The sequence below is a fragment of the Phoenix dactylifera genome, chromosome 4, assembly GCF_051530095.1.
Source record: "Phoenix dactylifera cultivar Ajwa chromosome 4, Ajwa_hap1_PhDact_Kaust_v1.1, whole genome shotgun sequence".
Taxonomy (NCBI): domain Eukaryota; kingdom Viridiplantae; phylum Streptophyta; class Magnoliopsida; order Arecales; family Arecaceae; genus Phoenix; species Phoenix dactylifera.
In genome coordinates, this window is record NC_143193.1 from 19,434,745 (window position 1) to 19,457,455 (window position 22,711).

Sequence of the window (22,711 nt, forward strand, 5' to 3'; positions counted from 1 at the left end):
ACAATTTTATTGAACATTATCTTCAAATTCTAAACTCTTAAATGGAATGATCAATTAAGGGGAAGAAAGAAAATTTCAAAAGGAGAGATCTTATGGAACTTAATCGCATAAATCTATAACTAAAGGAGAGAGACAGAATACTAAATAAAAAGTGATCCTAATACTCTCCAATATGTATCATCTGAAATTTAAATCTGAAAATCTTTATGATATACCTTGAGGCTTGTTATTTGGTTAATATATCTTATGCATAAATCATGAACCAAATTGCAAGTCAAACAGTTGATCTTAAGAGCCTCTAACTTAATGAAAAAGGGGGAGAATAATGTGTTGAATTTTCTTGAGTATCTCTCAGAAAATCTATTTTGGAATTCACTAATGAGTCCTAATTGGCTTGCTCTTTAGAACTTCAATTTTGTGCCAATTCATATTTTTATCAAATTGTGCTTATTTTTTAAGGAATAAAAGAATAAAGTCTTTAAAAGAGCTTTAAAAGAACCTTCAAAGCTTTGAACTTTATGTATACTCTAAGATATATCATAAATTGCATGAATTCATATTTTGGTATTTATGCCACAATATTTTTACACCATAAAAGAACTTTGCAATCATACTTAATATATTGGGCAAAAGATCTTAAATGAACAAGCTTTCATACTTATTATTGAAGAGAGGTCAGATTTCCATTCGTGCTTTCCTTGAATATTATTTGTGGTACTTCTTGAATTAACTTAAGAAAGTTTCCACCTACACTTGATTTGAAAACTATCTTTGGAACCACATTCGATATGTTCTCATTATAATTGGCTCTGATCTATGCTCATTAATCTTTTTCTAACATTATTGCCTTGAGTTATATGATTCATATTCTTGCAATAATTTGATATGCAAATCAGAGTACAAAAAGAAAAAGACATATTTGAGTATTCTTATCTTTGTGCTTAATGTTTCATTATATTACAACCTTTTTGATGTTGTCAAAAAGGAGGAGAAATATCTGATTATATGCTCATAATGCTTTATGTTTTGAATTGAATACAAATCAGCTTAAATTGAAATATGTTGATTGTGTTAAGCTGATTAAATCTAAAGCATTATCATGAAGTATGTTTTAAATATATATATTTTCTACTTCATGCAACTTAGCTATGCATTAGTTCTAGAACACAATATATTTTATATTGCACATACTCCAAGTTTTGTCATCATCAAAAAGGGGGAGACTGATGACCCAAAGATTGAGTTAAAGATTGATTTTGATGATCACAAAACCTTGAAGTATAATTACTAATGTTTGTGTTGCAAGAAGAAAGATAATTTATTTTGCAAGGAACATAGCAAGTTGAAAAATACAAGAAGGCCTCAAAAGCTCTCAAAAAAAGTTGGAAGAAAGCTTCACTTCATTGGCCCAAGTTTCAAGTTCAAAGGATTCAAGTTGAAGGAGCAAATTCAAAGAAAGATTCAAAAGAATAGTCCTCGAGTCGACTCCGGGAAGTTTAGAGTCGACTCTGGCACTCTAGAGTTTCAAGAAACAGTGCTCGAGTCGACTCCGATACTCTACGAGTCGACTCCGACTGAGAACAAACAAAAAAACAGAAAGTTGATTTTCAGCGCTACAGTGATCTCGAGTCGACTCCAACTTCAGTGCTACAGTGCGGAGCCGACTCCCAGCTACAGTGCCGACAGACTACTATTCACAAGTGACTCCTGTTTCAGCCGAGTCGACTCCTACTTCAGCCGAGTCGACTCCAGCACGCTGGGAGGCATAACGGCTAGTTTTTTCTTGATTCCAACGGCTCTATTTTTGTCTCTAACGGCTAGATTTTTGTTTCCACTCCCTCTAAAGCTATAAAATCAAGAGGAGAGCTAGGGAAGAGGGTATGGAAGTGGGAGAGAACATTTAGGAAAAAGATTTCAAAGAGATTACACGGAAAATCTCCCATAAGCACAAAAGGGCCATTCAAAGTAAAATAGAGAGAAGAAGAGTATCCAAGTGAATCCCAAAGCTTCCTCTCCATCCGTGTGCTGCCTCGGTGATCCTCTACTTCGTGCAAAATCAGAAGAGGGTCAAGTAAAGAGAAGCCGAGTTCCTCCATCTACAAATTTGTTTGAGGGCTTCTTCCCTTTACTTTACTTGTTTATATTTGCTATATTCGCTTATTTGAGAAGCTTGTACTTGATTTAAACTCTTGCTCTAAATATCTTGTAACTTGATTCAATCAAGGGATTGAATCAAGGGGTTAAGGTTTGTTGGTGAGCCAAAGGGAAAAACCAACGTTGTAAGGTTGTGGTTGGTGAGCCTTTGGGAAAACCAACTGGGTTGATTGTGAACCCGGAAAACAATCGTTGTAAGGTTGTGGTTGGTGAGCCTTTGGGAAAACCAACTGGGTTGGATTGTGAGCCCATGAAAATAATCGGTTGGTTCTAGTCGGTGAGCCTGTGAAAACCGACCGAGTTCGTTGTGATCTCGCAAAACAACAAGTTGGGTTGTGAGCTTGTAAAACAACCGACTGTAATCTGAGGGATTATAGTGAAATTCCCAAGAGGTCTTGGGGAGTGGATGTAGGTGCTGGGGTGCACCGAACCACTATATATCTTTGTGTTTGTGATGCCTTATTTCTTGCATTTCATGCCTTACATACATACTTGACTGTGTAATATCTCTAGCTTTATTTCCTAATTGAGTATAAGAGATTGTTTAGAACTTTCTTAGCTTTCACTCTATTCTTACAATTTACATAGATTAAATTAATCATACAACTATAAGTTAATTTAGGATCAATTGCGTTCTAAAGCCATAGTATAATTGCTCTAGCTTAGTTTGTCACTGCATTACTTATAATTACCTAGAGCTTAAGTAAGTAACATCTTATCATTCCGCTACATTCAATTTAAAGTAAAAAATTAGGAAACACAATTTTTAGAAAATCCAATTCACCCCCCCTCTTGGGTTGTCATCTTGGGCAACAGGTTGGAATGCATGGAGTCTAACTCTGACTTCATAGCTTCCAACCATTTCTCGGAATCGATATCAGATATCGCCTCATCGTAGATTTTGGGATCGTGTATGTAATCCCTATCTCCCACTAGGAACATTTCCTCGGTATTCTCTTCTAGTATACCTAAGTATCTATCGGGAGGATGAGAGACCCTACTAGATCTGCGAGGTGGTTAAGGGACATCGTGTACTGGCTCTGTATTAATGGGTTCGATAGGATCCATGACTCGTTGCTTTTCAGAGACTTTCTCTTCAAGCTCAATTTTCCTCCCACTGCCTCTATCAAGGATAAACTGGTTTTCCAAGAAAATGACATGACGGCTCACAAACACATTGTGATCCTCTGAGACGTAAAAATTGTATCCTAATGACTCTTTAGGATATCCTATAAAACGAGCACTTATGGTCCTAGCCTCTAGTTTATCCGCCTGTAGTCTTTTGACGTGGGCCGGACATCCCCAAATCTTGAGATGACCAAGACTTGGTTTATTATCATGCCATATCTCATACGGTGTGGTAGGAACGGATTTAGAGGGAACTCTATTCAGTAGATAAATTGCGGTAAGTAAGGCATCTCCCCAAAGAAACATAGGTAAATCAGTAAAGCTCATCATGGATCGGACCATATCCAATAGAGTCCGATTTCTCCTCTCTGACACCCCGTTGAGTTGAGATGTACTGATAGTCAATTTTAAAGACCACGCAATAGCACGTATCTAATAGGATAGTGATTACGGGTATCGATCCACAGGGACTGGGGTATAATTATTTTTCTTAAAAATAAAAATATTTAAAAGGATGAGTTTGTGAAGACTATTAAACTAAGCAATTTAATAAAAGAAAATGCAATTAAAGGGATATCAATTTAAAGGAACCTAGGGCAAGGAATTCACCACTAACATCGGAACAAGGGTTATTTATATTTTAATTTATTCTTGGATAAACATGCAAATTGGCTACAAGCCTAATAAGCATTTGAATAAAATTTTACAAAAGTAATTTGGGCATAATCCATCTTTAGTTGGCATGAAATGTCTACCCTAATCTAAGGTGGCAGCACATCGCATCTTCCCTAAGCATGGACTATCTTATACTTACTTAGTGATCATGAAGAACAGTTGTACGAACATCATACTTAAAATCACAGAAATTAAATATGATTCAAAAGAAGATATTCATTAAAAACAATAGGTTCATACAACCCCAAGAATATAAAATTAAAAATATAAAATCCTTATCCCTTTTGTTAGGGCTGCATCCAGCCCTAGAGAGGAGATCAGACTTCCATGGAAAATTGAACAGCTGCACTGCAGGGGGACTTCATAATGATTGGTTCTTCCTCCTTCCTCCCGTCGGCTCCCTCTCAGCACATGATCATCTTTTCCTTTGGAAAATCATTCCCAAAATACTCAAGAAACTCTTCTCCCTCCTCTGTCTTCTGTGGGATTTTGCCTGTGAGCTCCGCTTGCCTCTAAGGAAGAGATGCTTCCTCCTTTTATAGGCTGCCCCTCCCCTGTTTCGAGTGTAGATAAGGATCAACGGCTACTGGATAGAGTTGATCCGGATGGGAGAACAACCTGTGAAGCTCGGGATGCACTTGGGAGGATGCTTGATTTGATTCGCTGGATCCACCGTTGTGAAGCTCGTGATGGGAAGACACTCACGTGGAGGCGGTTGCTCGCTCTCATCCGAAAGCAGAGGACAACTCGGAACAGGGGAGGATGTGGAAGATGATCCGTGAAGCTCGGGTTGAGAACAGACGCCCAGATTTGCTCGATCCGTGATGAAGAGATGATGGGATGAATGCGAGGAAGATGCGTGAGCTGAGAAGATGATGCTGGATTGAGCTGATCCGGCTGAGATGCAGCTAGGAGGAGATCTTGCTGGATTGCGGAAGACGTGGGATAAGGATGTAGGCTGGTTCGCATATGCATGGGTTGCCAAGGACGTTGAGAAGATCCTGGTTCTGTTCCAAAGTAGGGGGATAAGGGAGGCTTTGAATTTGATTTGCGGTTGGCTGAGATCCGAGGAGATGATCCATGGGATGCTGGAATTTGGAATACGGAAGGGATAAAGCTGGGAGCGTGGAGTTGAGAGGTTAGGGAGGAATCACGTAAAGATTGGGCGCAAATCCGGATCGGGTCTGGATTCGGTTGAGGACATGGATGAAGATAAAAGTTGGTTTGCTTGGCATGCATCGCGGGAGAAGATGACGCTGAGATGTGAATGAATGTGTTCGGCTGGGATCACATGACGAAGAACAGGGGATGTTTCGGTAGAGAGACGTGGAGGGAATGTGGAGAAGGGATGGATGGATGACATGGACGGTGAAGGATGTATCCGTGGAGCGAGATGGCCGGGAGAAGATCTTTGGAAGAATCCTTCGGTTAGGAACAGGGGAGCTGAGACGGGCTCTGGACTTGGTTCGGAAGAAGGATATGGCTGGGATTTGAGTTTATCCCACGGGCGAAGAGGAGGGGAGATGAGCTGGGGCTGAGCTTATCCATGGGCGTTCGGAAGAAATGGGGTGCTGATCCGAACGGGAGAAGATCACGGTTGGGAGGATGTGATGAGCCCGACGCATGGAAGAAGTGGAAGATGAGAAAGATGTGGAAGGGAAGAGCATGCACGAGATGTAAAGCAGGGGAATTAACATGTGGATTCGGTTGGGATTATTTGAGCGGGGGATGTTTGTTCTATTCTTTGGACATGAGAGGGAGAGTGGAAGCTTGATCTCTAAGTATTTAAAGGCTGACGTGGTCACGGGTTCAGCTGCAAACACGACCTGCACATATTAAGCTCAATCAGTAAATAAGTAAAACTCGAATTACCTTTAATAATTTATTAAAATGCAATGATGAAGGTAACACAATTTTTTAATTGAATTTACAAAATATGTGAATAAAAATAATGATAAGTGCTATGAATAAGATATTAATTTATGCATTATTTAACACTTATCATGTACCCGGAGGAGTCCATTGTGAGACTATGCCATTCTCTTTGAGATAGTTCCGGAATTTTTCACTAAGGTATTCTCCTCCTCGATCTGATCGAAGAGCCTTAAGGGATTTTTCAGTTTGTTTTTCTACTTCATTTCTGAACTTTTTGAACTTTTCAAAAGATTCAGATTTGTGTCTCATAAGATATACATACCCATACCGTGAACAATCATCGGTAAAGGTAATGAAGTACGAATAACATCCCCTGGCTTGCACATCGAATGGGCCACACACATCTATGTGTACCAGGGTAAGTATTTCAGTGGTCCTCTCCCCATGTCCTACAAAGGGCAATCTAGCTATTTTTCCTTGAAGATAGGACTCGCAAACTGGATATGACTCGGAAGTCAATGAGCTGAGAAGCCCATCTTTATCCATTTTGTTCATTTTGTCCTCTCCAATATGGCCAAGCCTGAGGTGCCACAAATATTTTTGGTTTATCTCATCCCTGGATCTTTTGGATCCTTTGGCATTCACTTCTTGCTCAGACACATTTATAGATACATCCATATACAAATGATAGAGACTGTCAATTATAAAACCACGTGCGACTATTTTATTTTTGAAATAAATAGAACAGCAGTCTTTGTCAAATGTAAAAACATGACCTTCCTGTGCTAGACATGAAACAGAAATCAAATTTCTGCTAGCAGCAGGTACATAATAGCAGTCTCTAAGTAATAAACTAAAACCAGACGGTAGTCGCAGATGGTAGGTGCCCACAGCCACAGCAGCAACTTTTGCCCCATTGCCAATCCGAAGGATTACCGCACCTTCCGCCAGCCTTCTACTTTCCTTTAGATCCTGTATGGTAGTACACAAATGAGCACTAGAATCGGAATCTATAACCCAACTAGAAGTAGAAGAAACCGTTAGATTAGTTTCAATTATGAGCAAGTCTATACCTTCTGAAGGTGTGTCACCTTTCTTGTTCTTCAGGTTCTCGAGGTATGAAGGACAGTTCCTCTTCCAGTGGCCGTCGACATTGCAGTGGAAATATTTTTCTTTGTCATTAGCCTTTTTCTTTTGAACTTTCTTCTTTGGCTTCTTGTCTTTCTTCTGCTTCTTCGCAGGCTTCTTTTTCTTCCAAGTAGACTTTCTCTTGAAACCAGAAGTCAACTCAGCAGCAAGGACATTGCCCCTTGAACCTTTCAAGGCTCCCTCAGCAGTTACCAACATATTTATCAGTTCAGTCTTAGTGCATTCAATCTTATTCATGTGGTAGTTTACTATAAACTGTCCAAATGAATCAGGAAGGGATTGAAGGATCAGATCTACTTGCAATTCCTTGTGCATGTTCATACCGAGCTTCTCAAGCTCCTCTAGGTCCTTGATCATAGTCAGACCGTGATCATGGACGGACTGCCCCTCGCGCATTTTTGCTTTGAAGAGCCTCTTGGACACTTCAAAACGAGCTGTGCGACTCTGCTCACCATACAACTCTTGCAGGTGTGCCAGTATGTGCCTAGCAGTCTTCATATTTTCATGTTGGCATTGTAGTTCATTGGACATGGATGCCATGATATAGCACTTGATCCTAATGTCATCGTCTGTCCACTTCTCATGCATCGCACGCTGATCAGCGGTCGGACGTGCTGGTAATGCGGAGATATCATTGTCGAGCACATAGCCTATTTTTCGCAACTCAAAACAATTTTGAGATTTCTAAGCCAGTCTCTGTAATTGGTACCGGTCAATTGGTTGGTCTCAAGAATACGGGTCAAAGGGTTTGAGGCTGATATTATGATCTGCAGAGAGTAAAGATTCTAGTTAGACTTTTGTACTTGATCTTAATCCGTTCTAGGGTCTTTTAGAACAAATGTATCTCCCACTATTTTCTCGAATTCCTCACACTCCCCTGGTAGGAAAATGGAAATCCTACACGACTAGGGTTTCTAGTGGGTACTGCGGTCCCACCGATTTACATGCCACCTCACCTAATAGTTATTGGTGACACATAAATTGATGAATGTACAACTCTTGTACAATGCTTCTCAAGCATGTTGTAATGCTATTTGGTCTCTAAGCTATGAAGACCTCACCTAACAGTTATTGATCCCATTTCTTAGTTAAGTCAGACCCACCGTATAACCGTAGAAATAAAGTCGTCATTGGGTCCTCACCTAACAGTTATTGGTGCCCAACCCCACCTTTACCCTACAATATCTCATGTCTATAGAGAGGTCCAGCCCCCCGATGCAACTTGCCCACTGTATCCAGCCGAGACAAATCAACATCAGAAAGACCTTAGCAACTCTACTACAGTGGAAGACCTATGGACTTAATATTGGTTAATCAGGTCTTAGTGTTTGCAACCTTGAGCTCTTCATAAGAGGTAATCGAACAATTGGTCAGGTAAGCAGGTGGGAGGCTCCCCTTACTCAGAGAGTAAGGTCCTAATTAAGTAACCACCTTTCATGCTTTCCTAGACACCAATTAGATCAATTAATCTAATATGACTTGCTCATGTTGGTTCACTCTCGACTTGATTGAGGAGGTTTTAGTTTGGGTCTCATTGGGTTTGCTACATCACATGTAAACCTATCTACCTGACTCTCAATCATATCACATGCAAACGGCACATTGCAGGCAGTTATAATCGCAGCATTAAGTAAAGCTAAACTTTAAATAGGTGATGATCATGGATTCTAATTAGGTCATATTATAAGCACATGCACGTCAATCAATCAACTTGTATTCAACTCTTGAATTGGTTCCAAGCCTCCTTGATTCGACCCTTGATCAACTCTTGATCCAATCGCCATCAACCGCTTAGATCGCCGTCCATCTCATGCACTGTCTTCGATTTGATCGTTGACGTACATCACATCACAGAAATACAACCAGATATATATAAAATAAAAATATATATTACATCCCTTTTAGGAGGCACGCAGGCCTCTCAAAACATCAAATAAGATGCATGCAAGCATCTGAAAAATTACATGACATTACAGATCACATCGCAGGTCATTACATTTGATACCAAAAGGGTTTGAATTATATGATCATCACCGCATGCAACAATTATACTTTTCAGATCTGAAACTTAATTGATTATGTTATGACATAGGTTGCTGATCATGCTAATCATGATTCTAAACTTTGTAATCTCATTAACAATGCAATTAGAATCATCATTTTATCACATAAAAATCAGCATGCTAAAATCAGCACCCTTGAAAAATCTGCATGTAGAAAATTTTCAGCATGCGTAACCTTTTAAATTTCAGATCTAAGATGCCTTTAGATAATTAATCCTTACCTTAATCTACGATGCCTAGAATATGATACCACTGTTAGAACCCGCCCATGCCGCAGAAAAATTTTAAAAATTCAGATGGCAGTGGAAGAGGCATGCGCGGGATCAACCGTTCATCACATGAACGTTGTTCAAAAACCGTTTGTAGTTAGATAAGGATTAAAAACTTTTAAACTAATTGGAAGATCAAATCTTCACCTTGTGCAGGTAGATGATCACCGCAAACTGGAGTTCGTGGTTTTAGGATGAAGGTTCGCTTGAAGCCGCACAAGCGTCCGACCTCTACGGGTATCCACACGAAGCAGAGGACCGATCAAAGCTTTCTTGTCTTTCCGGGGTGCTAGCTCCCTTGCAAAGACTACTTTAGGTGGCTGATGTCTTCCCTTTGAATCAACCCTTGATTGTACTTGGGAGGAGGAAGAAGATGGAACATCCAAGGAAGAAGTTCACCAAGCTTTGCAGCCTTTATCTTTTCCTTGCGTTGGAAGAAGGAAGGGAGGAGGAAGGGAGCCGTCAAGCTTCTTCTTTTCTTCTTCTTTGCATGCGGCTTGAAGACCAAGGGAGGAGAAGGGGCGACGGCTGAAAAGAAGAGGGCTTCAATGCCCTAGGGTGCCGCCACTCACCTCCTTTTAAAGGCATCTAGGGCTCCTACAATTTAGGAGCCCTTGATGTTTTACCAAAGAGGGGCGCCGGCCCCTCTTGTGTTGCCGCACCAAAGAAGAAAAGGAGGAGGGGCGCAAGCCCCTCCCTCTTGTGATGCCCTAATCCTCATTAAGTAAGGTTTGGGAGGCCCTAATGTGGCTAAGCCCTAATCTAATTAGGCTTAGTCCAAGGGTGAACCAATTGGGTTTAATCTAGGTAAGTCCTATTCCAATTAGAACTTAATGAACCATGACTCAATTGAACCCTTCAATCCTAATCTAATTAGGACTCATCTTGATTCATTAGATTAATAATTAATTGGGACTTAAGAAGTCCTAATCCAATTAAGATTTATTCAATTTTAGTCCTAATCCAATTAGAATTCTAATTTGAATTCGAAGTCCTAATCCAATTAGGATTTCTAGGAATCCTATTCTAAGTAGGAATCCAAAATAAATTCAAAATCCTAATCTTATTAGGATTCTGGAAATCCTACTTCAAGTAGGAATCCTAGTCCTACTCCAAGTAGGACTCCCAGTCCTAATCCAATTAGGACTCTAGGAATCCTACTCCAAGTAGGATTCGTGTTTAAGTCCAATTAATTAATTTCCATTGTTCCTTCTTCAACTGATCATCAATCAAATTGATTACTTGTGATTCATAATCACATTTCAACCATCAGATCGGTCAATACTTCTAGTGTGTGTGACCCCATAGGTTCTATTCTGACTGGTAGTGAGATATATTGTGATCTCTATCTCAATATCATTGAAAACTCCTTTCAATGGGTTGGAACGATTCCAACTCTACTTATTAGGGTTTATCGATCATCGAGATAATCCCTGTGAGTCTCACCATCCACCAGTGACACCTAGCAGCATGTAGTGGCTATCCAGCAGAATGGAATGATAAACCTCTAGGTGCAGTCATTATGTAATACAGTCCTACTATCGTGGATCCCTATAGGACGGAGGTCATGGACAACTCGTCAAACCCCATCGTTTGTCGTATGTGAAGATTTATTCGACTTAAGTTCGAGAGTGGAAAACTCTTTCTCCACTGTGCATACTGCCCCGGCCGAGGTCTTACGAACTCAGTCTTATAAATCACATGAGATCTCTCCTTATCTATCAAGATCGATAGATTCCTTATAGGTGCATACCCTACTCCTACAGTGAACCTACTGCAGCCAATCTACACTGCATAGACTCATATGGCTAGAGACCATGCATGTGCCAGTCAAACTACAATAACCTTACTGTGAGTGGCCGAAGCACCGTAGGTCAAAGGACCAGTCACACTACTGCAACATCAAGCAAGTCACTGACGAGTGGATAGACATCCAAGTGACTTCTTGTCGTAGTCACGCTCAGTACCCTTGTTCTCTAACAAGCACCTGCACTATTACTTCAGTATCTCCACACCGTGGACTCGAGTCTCGTCCATCCATAGAAAAGTAATGTGTGCACTGATCTCATCGGATCGATCACCGTCATCGTGATGATCCATCGATCAGAAGCGTTTAGAAATTAATCACTAATGATACATGGCTCAAATTCTCAACTCTTGAGAATATGCATCATCATCTTATTAATCCATTGGACGATTCATAGACACAATAACAATATGAATGAAAAAGATGCCTTCCATTTATTCAATAAAGTCAAGTACAAATTATGTCCCAGAATTAATAATGTGTCAGCCAAAATTGGCTTCTAGGGCATACATCTAACAGATCGAACTTGACCCAATTGGATTGGGATTGACTCTAGTCAATTAAGAGTCATTATTATGAAGAATTAAATGGAATTAATTGCAATTGGATTGCAATTGGGCTGATTTAATGAGCCAAATCAAATTGGGTTCGACCCAAATTAATTTGGGTTCATGATTGGGTCAATTTGATTAAACCAATATTTGTGCGGGTTTTAAAGACCACATGTCGTCGTAGGATGAATATGCCTTAAGTCATGTTCACACTATGCAGACTTTAAAGTCCACATGGCATCGTAGGATGCATGCTCCTAAATCAATTAATTCTCCTAATGAGATTAGGAATCCTAATGTGATTAGAAAATTAATCAATTGATTAAGTGGACACATGCCATGCATCTATGAGGACAAGGATTGGACACTTGGCATTAATCCAAGGGTGGGTTATAGTCCCATACTTCTAATAAGACTAGGAGAAGCCCTAAACCCAATCTATAAAAGGGTAGCAAGAGAGACATTATGAATTAATTCTCTCCTCTTCCTCTCCACGCCAAGGGTTTAGTGATTATGATTTTTTTTTAGAACTTAGAGTTTTGAAAAATTCAGAAAAGGATCACTTCATTACTTCTCCTCTTCTCCTTCTTCATTTTCTTCCTTCATCTCATCAATCAAAGGTTGATTGATTTTAGGAAGAACAAAATCAGCCACAGCAGGGTTCCGCGCAAGCTAGCACTTCCGCGGGATCAGATCAACCCGGAGCTTCGCATAGATCATCCATAGAGGCCAGACACGTCTGTGGCTGTGGGGCTCGACTTCTAGATCTTCAAATCCAACCTCTTCATCATAAGGTATGAGATTTATTTTATCTTAATTAGGTTTAGAACTTAACAAGGATTGTTGATTTTCTAATTCTATGATTAATCATACTTATAGTTATTTTTACGTAAATAGTTTAAATGTTCCTGTAATTTATTTTTGAGATATGATCTGCCTTGCATGCTTGGAATTAAAGAGTTTAATTCTATCTTTTCGCTGCATTTTTTTGAAAATTTTTAAAATTACATGCATGCAAAAACCGGCTTTTTTCTTCAATTGGTATCAGAGCCAGGTTGAATGTTTAAACAATTTATGCTTAAAATAATTATAATTAAATCTGAGATTTATAAATATATATAGATCAAATCTAAAGAAGATTTATGAATGATTTAATTACTATTTTTGCATGATTAACTAGATCTGAAATTTGGATGCATGTGATGCTTGTTTTAGGATTAATATATGTGATATATTGAACATGTAAAATTTGAAATCATAAACTTATTTAGATTAGATCTAAATGTAATTTATGATTCTTTTAATCTCTGATTTTGTAAGACATATAAGATCTGAGAATAAATGCTTATGATGCATGTTATTTAAGTTAATTCATGTTAGTTTATATATGTGATATGTGAACATAAATCGTTAATGATTTAAACATGAATTAAATATGAAATCAGAATGTTTAATTCACAAATTTAGATCTGATTTTAAGAACTAAAAATTTGTAATTAACATCTGATTTAAGACTTATACAATGATCTAAAATTTTTTCATAAAACTACACTTAATTGAGAATTAAGTGACCTAGAATTGTGAATTGAATTTTAATGACAAATTGCATAAGTCTTGGAGGTTTGGGTTAGCTCAAGTCAAGTTCTCTAATTGGATTAGACCTAAGGTTAGAATCAAATCATGGAATGATTGAGTTAATTGATTAAATCTAACTAAGTAGTAATTAGATCAAATCACGATAACTCAATTCAATTTACAATAGTTATAGATTGATCGGTTCCATGTCTTTGATCAGACCAAGATGGAACTTGATTTAGGCTCCATGGTTGAGCCCGAGTCATTAGGATGGTCAAAATCAAAATTGATTAACTAGTCAGTGTCTAAAGTAAGTTTGGCAGACTCGACCGGTGGTTTTTAATTGGGAGCTACTCGCACTGATGCGTCTTTGTCGAGTTAATGGCATATCCCTTCCACCGATCTCACTTACCTGGCCGATTTGGTCAATCATTTTTTGATTGGATCATTTAATGATTCGAGTTAACCCATGTCTGTAAGAAAAATCAGTTTGATTGATTTAGGTGCTTCCTTAACCGGTTTGAATCTAATTCTTTATAATCTAACTTGGTGACGTCAGTGGGAGAATTTAGGTTAATCGGATCTTCTTATCTATCCTAATTTAATCCTCCAAAATTATTAGATCCTTAAAATGAAATAGTTATGGGGATAACTAGGTCATAGCCTCCCATTAAGTTAGATGATAATGAGTCTAATGTTTCGATAATCATTGGAGGCGCCACAGGCTTGGTGCTTATCGGGCATTAAAATTATCATTTGATATATGATGAGTCGAGTGTACCTTCAATAGGTGGTCAGGTGGGCCGAGCCGCACTCAGGCTTGGTCATCTATTAGTTGATTACACGGAACCCTATCATTTAATGGTTGGACCTAACCAAAATCTTCGATGGAAGCGCCACACGCCTGCCAAAGAGACTGGGGCAAAATTATCACTAGAAATTGTTTGGTGAAACAATTGGTTCAGAACCTACTAATAGGTGCATATGGGTTGGCCGAGCCACACTCGGGCCCATATGCGATCAATTGGGTTCTAGTGCTCACTAAAGATTTAAGTGTAATTCTTCAAATTTGAGGTAGAGGCTACAAATTTGTATAAAATAGTGGGAGGACCTTTAGACTAAAGTCCAAGTCTTTAGGGTATTGTCAATTCATATACTAATAGCCGATTTTCTTTTTATGCAGAAATGGCCACTAATTTGTCACTTCGTTCATTGTTGGATAATGATAAGTTGACTGGACCCAATTTCAATAACTGGCTTAGAAAACTTAAGATTGTGCTAGAGCATGAACGGATCCTTTATGTGATAACGGATCCAGCACCTGAGCAGCCTGCTGCTAATGCACGGGGTGCAGTCAGAGAAACTTATCAGAAGTGACTCAGTGACGGTATAACTGTCCGATGCATTATGCTTGCTGCAATGAGCGACGAGTTCAGTCGCCGGTTCGAGAGTGCCCAGTCTGAAAAAATCGTTCAAGTGTTGAACGAATCTTTTGGCGCTTCCGACGATGTTGAGAGACACAAGACTAGTTGTGCTATTTTCAGCACATGGATGAAGGATGGGGCATCGGTGACTGATCATGTATTGTACATGATTGAGTTGATCGAGCCTGAGCACTCTCGATTTTTTTCTTCATGATCAATTGGGGAAAGATGCTATACTGAACTCTCTTTCTAGTTCGTATCGCCCATTTCTCACCAACTTTCATATGACGAAATCAGTAGTACATTATCACCAATTGTTGGGTTTACTACAAACTTTTGAGAAGGATCACCAACTCCTAAAAGGGTCGGTGAATTTAGTGCGAGGTTCGTCCAAGGGTCGTGGTCCTTTTAAGAAAGGAAAGAAGAAAAATAAAAATCAAAAGAAAATGGTGCATCATGCAGAGTAAAGTCAGACTAAGAATAAGAAGGCTGATCAGAGTAAGGCAGAGTGCTTCTACTGTAAGAAGCAAAAACATTGGAAGAGGAACGGTCCTCAGTACATTGCCTCTCTTGACCCGAACAGGCCAAAGAAAAAGATGCAATCAGTTGCAGATCAAGGTACTTATATGATAACACCTTATAATTTTTCAATATGTGATAATTCGACCTGGGTATTGGATACCGAAAGTTCTTTTAATATTTGTAATTCGTTGCAGGGATTATAGGTCAGTGAGAGATTTGAAGAAAGCGAAAGGTTCCTAAATGTTGGAAATAGAAAATCAGTTCCAGTTCTAGCTTTAGGGATTCTGAAACTTGTATTCTATTCTCAAATAATAGTCTTAAGTGACTGTCACTTTTGTCCTTCTTTCTTATTGAATGTAATTTCTGAAGGCCTTTTGGCCATGAACGGTTATGAGATTTTAATAAAAAGAAATTACTGTGATATCATTATGAATGGTGTTACTGTAATGCATGGACAATTGAGTAATGGGATTTACATATTATCACAGCCTATTCATGTAATTACAAGTCCAATAAGCACCCTAGAATAGATAATATCATGGATATCTATCTTTGGCATCATAGGCTAGGTCATATTAACAAGAACAGGATGAACAAGTTAAATAAAGAGGAAATCCTCAATATTAATGAATCATTAACAACCTGTGAATCATGCCTTCTTGGTAAGATGACCAAGTCACCTTTTACTGAAAAAGGTGAACGAGCCAATGACTTATTGACCCTAGTACATTATGATGTATGTGGGCCAATGAGAACAAATGCTAGAGGCGGATATGTATATTTCATTACTTTCACAGACGACCTTTCGAGATATGGTTATGTCTATTTAATGAGACATAAATTTGAAGCATTTGAAATGTTCAAATTGATGAGAGTACAAAAGTGAAATTTTCATATTATCTTAATTAGTATTATAGTTAATTTTTATTAATAAAATTAATTAATTAATGTTTTATTTGTGTTTGAGTGAAATTCATCCAAGGGACCTAAACCAAATCCAAGGGACCTAAATCAGACCTAAGGGACCTAAGCTAAACCAGCTCTTCAATTCCAAGCGGCATCTCATCATCTTTCCGTTTCCCCTATTTTCTTCCCAGCTCAGCATGGAGCGTGCGACGGAAGAGGAGGAGCCATCCGATGGAGCGTGCGACGGAAGAGGAGGAGGCCAGCAGCCATCGGAGGAGAAGAGTCCCAAGCCGAGTCTTCTTAATTTCCCAACGTCAACATCTGGAGCTTCCCAAACGTCTGCAACGTCCCAGCATTCATCTTCCAAACGGATCATTCCACCCCGTGGCTCATCAATTCTCAAATTTCTGCAACGTTCCCAGCTGAAGAGTCTCAAGCGATTCAACTTCATCCCGCATCTCAAGAACATGCTATAAGAGGAGCAGCAGCCGACGGAAAGAAAAAAGGAGGGGGGGATTCATTCCTACACCGAAGAAGAAGAGGAGGAGGATCTATCGGCATTATTCCCAGCCGGACGGAACAAACCAGCTAGCCGGACGGATCCATCCAAGTTCGAGCGAGAGAGGGAGGAAGGAGGAAGAGGCCACGGGAGGATCTACCAGCAAAGCTCCCTCTTCCGATCTTTCCTCTTAGCCGTGCGACGAAGGAGGAGAGGCCACAGGAGAAGATTCAAGGAAAACAGAGTGCTCTGTTTCCTTGATAGAAGAAAGATAAAAAAAGGGGTTTATGTTTATTTTATTTATTCTATGCTAATCCCTTTTATAAAATGTTCCCATTTCATATGAGTAGCTAAATCTCCTCTAGCTAAGGCTAGGGAAAAGCCTAGTATTTTCTTCATGTATTTCATTTAATCATCAATGGGATTTTAATGTTTTTGATTTAATTTATGGTGCAGGAAATTTATAGAAATTATTTCAAACTTATATATTTTCTTTGATTTGTTATTTCCCCCGGGTATAACAGATGCTTAGAAATCCCTGTAGTTTAAAATAGAATTACTATAATGCTGCCCATAAAACTAAATCTATTTAACTGAGATAATAGATGATTTTAGGAAAAACATGATGAAGTGCTAGGCTGAATCCTGATGCCTTAGTTATATTTTGACAATCCGAATATTATTTAGCCTTTAGTTTTTTTTTGTTCACTGTCAAATCCCTGTGGATTCGATCTCGGACTTACCGAGAATATTACTTTGCTACACCCTATACTTGGGGTATCCTACGTTTAATTTCCCTTTTTAAAAGAGCAAGATTAAAATCGTAGCAAGTTTTTGGCGCCGTTGCCGGGGATTTGCAACGTGCGAACGAGAACAAGGCTGAAAATTTCAACTCTTTATTTCTAGTTCTTCATTTTTTTTTTATTTTTAACACAGCTAAAATTTCAAATCTTTTCAGATTCAAGGGCAACAAAAGCAGGACCAGTAACGAAGAAGATCAAGATCACATTTTTGGATTCCCGGAGTGAACGAACTCCGGCCGTGAGTATTTAAATTAATTTTTCTATTTTGTTCATACTAGTCCTATTTTTCCTACATTAGAATTTTACTCTTGTTTTAAAAAATTAAAAAAAATATTATTAATTAAAATAATAAAATAATATATAAATAAATAAATAAATAAATATATAAAAATTAGTTAGTTTGCTTGATCAACTATTCAAATGCAATTTAATGTCATGACATAAAATGTTAAAAATTTTCTTGATTGTTGCATATAGTATAAAGCATTTGCATAAAATAATCTAAGGGCTGAACCCATTAAAAAGATAAGGTCGGGATTTCATTACTCGTCCTTAGCCCAAAAATCATCCCAGTGCATAAATATCCTAAGCCTAATTAAAATCAACTAGACGTTGGCCTCTAAGGATAATCGAGCTCAATAGGACGAAGACCACTGAAAGTTGCACCAATTTCACTCTATGACCCCGGTCGATGTCTAGGCAAGCTTTGTCCCTCTAAGTGATTGAAGGGAGACAGTTTCTGTTCGAGGAAAGTGGGTTTTAAGTGGGACCTTTGCTATACGCATCGTGACCCCTCCACTTTTCTGGGAGCTTACCTGGTCGACTAGGTTATTAGACCGGATTGGAGGCTTAAGTGTACTCTTCAAACCAGTTAGGAGCTGTCTAGAAATTTTTAGGAAAACATTAGAAATAAGGGTGCTATGCTTTGATACTGTTTGATTGTGAATAATTTTAGTAGCAGGGTGTCAATATTCATAGCTTTAGGTAATATTCATACTCATCCAAAACTCTAAAAAATATATATATATATAAAATAAATAAATAAATAATTAATAATAATAATAATTATTTAAAAAAAAAAAGTCGACTGGTTAATTGGTCAGTATATGCGGTTGTGGCAAAGGGATAAAACGAAAAGATTATTCCGAGTTGAATTTAGGGATAAAAGTTCAAATAATCAAATGGAAGATAATGGTAGTAATCAGGGAGACAATGAATTTCAAGATGACTTACCTATTAGAACGCTTCATGATTATCTACAACCCACTAGGACCAGTACCCCATCTTGTATGGTTATTCCTACTGCTGCGGGAGCTTTTGACATGAAACCAGGAATAATCCAATTACTTCCAAAGTTTCACGGACTTGATTCTGAAAGTCCCTATTTGCACCTAAAAGAATTTGATGAAGTGTGTTCAACACTTCATTTCAATGATGTCACTGAAGAAGTAGTTAAGCTTAAGTTATTTCCTTTTTCTTTAAAGGAAAAAGCTAAGTCATGGTTACATTCTTTAAGACCTAGGACCATAGCTACCTGGCAAGAGATGACAAGGGAATTTTTAAAGAAATTCTTTCCAACACATAAAACAAACATACTTAGAAAAAATATCATGAACTTTGCACAAAAAGATGGAGAAACATTTTTTCAGTGCTGGGAAAGATTTAAGGACCTTCTCCTTGCTTGCCCACATCATGGATATGAAATTTGGAGGGTCATTAGTTTCTTTTATGATGGTTTGTCCTCCAATATGAGACAATTTGTAGAAATGATGTGTAATGGTGAATTTATGAATAAGGAACCAGAGGAAGCTTGGGACTATTTTGATCTGTTGGCAGAAAATGCACAGGCTTGGGATACAATAGATAAGAACGAGAAACCTAAAATACCGACTAATACTAAAGGAGGAATGTATCATGTTAAAGAAGAAAATGATGTAAATTTAAAGATTGCTAATCTAACTAGGAAGGTTGAAGCCATTGAATTAAGCAAAGCCAATACAGGAAAGGCACCTACTATAGATGAAAGTATTTGTGAAATCTGTGAGAGTAATGCACACTTAACCAAGGATTGTCCTACAATCCCCGCCTTCCAAGAAGTGTTGCATGATCAAGCGAATTTCACAAATGCTTATAAGAGACCATTTCCTGAAACATATAATCCTAACTGGCGAAACCATCCTAACTTTAGTTGGAGACATGGACCCACTGCCAATGAATCTCAAGGGAATTCCATACCCTATGTGCCACCCCATAAGAGATCTCTTGAGGATACTTTGCAGGCATTCATGCAAGGGCAGACCCAGATAAATCAGAATACCATGCAGTCACTTCAAGAACTTAAAAATTCTGTAGAATTGAGGCTCAACTCAATGTTAGGGAAAAAGGGACATTTCCAGCCCAACCTCAATCTAACCCAAAGGGTCAACATGAAGTCCATGAAGCAAGTTCATCCCAACCTAAATTTGAACAAGTTAAGTCTGTCACAACCCTCCGGAGCGGAAAAATAGTTAACAAAGAAATTCCAACGAAGGATGACAGACCTGAAAAATCCATTGAGAAAAGGGATGAAAATAATACTGAACAAGATGATCCAATACCTCATCATAAAATAGTTGCTCCATTCCCTCAGCGCTTGCTTGCAACTAAAAAAGGAGTACCTGATCAAGAAATTTTGGATATCTTTAAACAAGTAAAGATTAACATTCCTCTATTAGATGCCATTAAGCAGATTCCATCTTATGCAAAATTTTTAAAAGATCTTTGTACCATAAAGCGAAAGCTTTATGTACAAAAGAAAGCTTTTCTAACTGAACAGGTGAGTGCTATTCTCAAACACAACACCCCACCTAAATATAAAGATCCTGGTTGTCCTACCATATCTTGCATCATAGGAAACTTCAGGATACAACGAGCCCTTCTGGATTTAGGTGCTAGTGTTAACTTACTGCCCTATTCAGTTTATGAACAGTTAGGACTTGGTGAATTAAAACCCACCAAGGTTACTCTCCAACTTGCCGATCGATCTATAAAGATACCAAGAGAAATAGTCGAGGATGTACTTGTCCAAATTGATAAATTCTACTTTTCAGTCGACTTCATAGTATTAGATACCCAGCCTGTCATGAACTGTACCACTCCAATACCTGTCATTCTAGGCCGCCCATTTCTAGCTACTTCCAATGCTTTGATTAACTATCGAAATGGAATAATGAAAATGTCATTCGGGAATATAACTATAGATTTTAATATATTTAACATTTGTAAACAACCCGATAATGATAACGAAAATGATGAAATTCATGGAGTTAATCTAATCGACTCCATTGTTGAGGATGCTTTTGTCCCATCTCTTTCTTCTGATCCTTTAGAAACATGCCTAACTCATTTCGGAAATACAGATATCAACCAAAACTTTAGAGAAATCAGTGCTATATTAGATTCAGCTCCTTTGTTGGATACAGATAGGTGGAAATCTCGTTTTGAAGAATTGCCCACACGCAATAATAGTCCTCTACCATCTAGTGTTCAAGCACCTAAACTTGAGCTAAAACCTTTGCCATCTGAGCTCAAGTACGCATACCTTGGTCAAGAAGAGACTTTTTCTGTGATCATATCATCCCAACTCGAACAAAGTCAAGAATTAAAATTGTTAGAAATTCTCAAGGAACATAAGGGAGCAATAGGGTGGACAATTGCTGATATCAAGGGAATTAGTCCCTCAATTTGCACTCATAGAATCCACTTAGAAGCTGATGCCAAACCTTCTCGTCAACCTCAACGTCGATTAAACCCAAACATGAAGGATGTGGTTAGGGCAGAAGTTCTGAAACTTCTGGATGCGGGTATGATCTACCCAATTTCAGATAGTAAATGGGTAAGTCCAACCCAAGTGGTCCCAAAAAAATCTGGTGTTACTGTAGTCAAAAATACCAATAATGAATTAGTTCCAACTAGGGTCCCCACTAGTTGGCGTGTATGCATTGACTACAGAAAACTTAATTCTGTCACTAGGAAGGATCATTTTCCTCTACCTTTTATTGATCAAATCTTAGAAAGGTTGGCAGGCCACAAATTTTATTGCTTCCTAGATGGCTATTCAGGTTACAACCAAATTGCAATTGATCCTGAAGATCAGGAAAAGACCACTTTTACATGTCCTTTTGGCACATTTGCTTACAAGAGAATGCCTTTTGGATTATGTAATGCTCCTGCAACCTTCCAAAGATGCATGCTCAATATTTTCTCCGACATGGTTGAGCGTTTTTTGGAAGTTTTCATGGATGATTTTTCGGTTTTTGGCTCCTCTTTTGAAAACTGTGTGGACCATTTAAGACTAGTCTTAATTCGGTGTGAGGAGAAGAATCTAATCTTAAACTGGAAAAAGTGCCATTTCATGGTAACTAGGGGAATTGTTCTCGGGCATGTCATTTCATCTGAAGGAATTGAAGTAGACAAGGCTAAAATTGACTTAATTGCTAACTTACCCAACCCAAAAACTATCAAAGATATACGCTCATTTTTGGGTCATGCAGGATTTTATAGGAGATTCATTAAAGATTTTAGCTCAATATCTAAACCCTTATGTAATCTCCTTCAAAAGGAAACCCAATTTGTGTGGTCTGAAGAATGTCAAAGAGCTTTTGATAAACTTAAAAGCTTGCTGACCTCTGCTCCCATCATGCAACCACCTGACTGGTCACTTCCTTTTGAAATTATGTGTGATGCTAGTGAATATGCAGTTGGGGTAGTTCTAGGGCAAAGAAAAGAAAGAAAGCCTTATGTTATCTACTATGCAAGTAAAACTTTAAATAGTGCACAAATGAATTACACCACTACGGAAAAAGAACTACTCGCCGTAGTATTTGCACTAGACAAATTTAGGTCTTACTTGATTGGATCCAAAATCATTATCTACACTGACCACGCTGCCCTTAAGTACCTTCTTTCAAAAAAGGATGCTAAGGCGCGTTTGCTTAGGTGGATCCTTCTGCTCCAAGAATTTTTTCTAGAAATAAGAGATAAAAAGGGGGTAGAGAATGTAGTAGCTAATCACTTGTCCCGTCTGACTCTTCCAGATTCCTTAGACAATTCACCCATAAAAGACACTTTCCCTGATGAGCAACTGTTTGAGATCACATCTTCACCCTGGTTTGCAGACATTGCAAATTTTCTAGTCACAGGTGAACTACCAAGTCATTGGAATAAACAAGACAAAAAAAAAATTTTGACTGAAATAAAAAAATTTTTCTGGGATGATCCTTATCTTTTCAAATACTGCCCAGACCAAATTATTAGGAGATGTGTACCTAAT

The 22,711-nt window shown here is 38.4% G+C and overlaps 1 non-coding gene across 1 annotated transcript; it reads right to left on the bottom strand.

Annotated features, from left to right (window-relative positions):
• Positions 1-18,992: 18,992 nt before the first annotated feature.
• Positions 18,993-19,099, bottom strand: LOC149753710 (small nucleolar RNA R71). Its single transcript, XR_016409273.1, has one exon. It is a non-coding gene; the product is annotated as a small nucleolar RNA R71 (small nucleolar RNA).
• Positions 19,100-22,711: the final 3,612 nt, after the last annotated feature.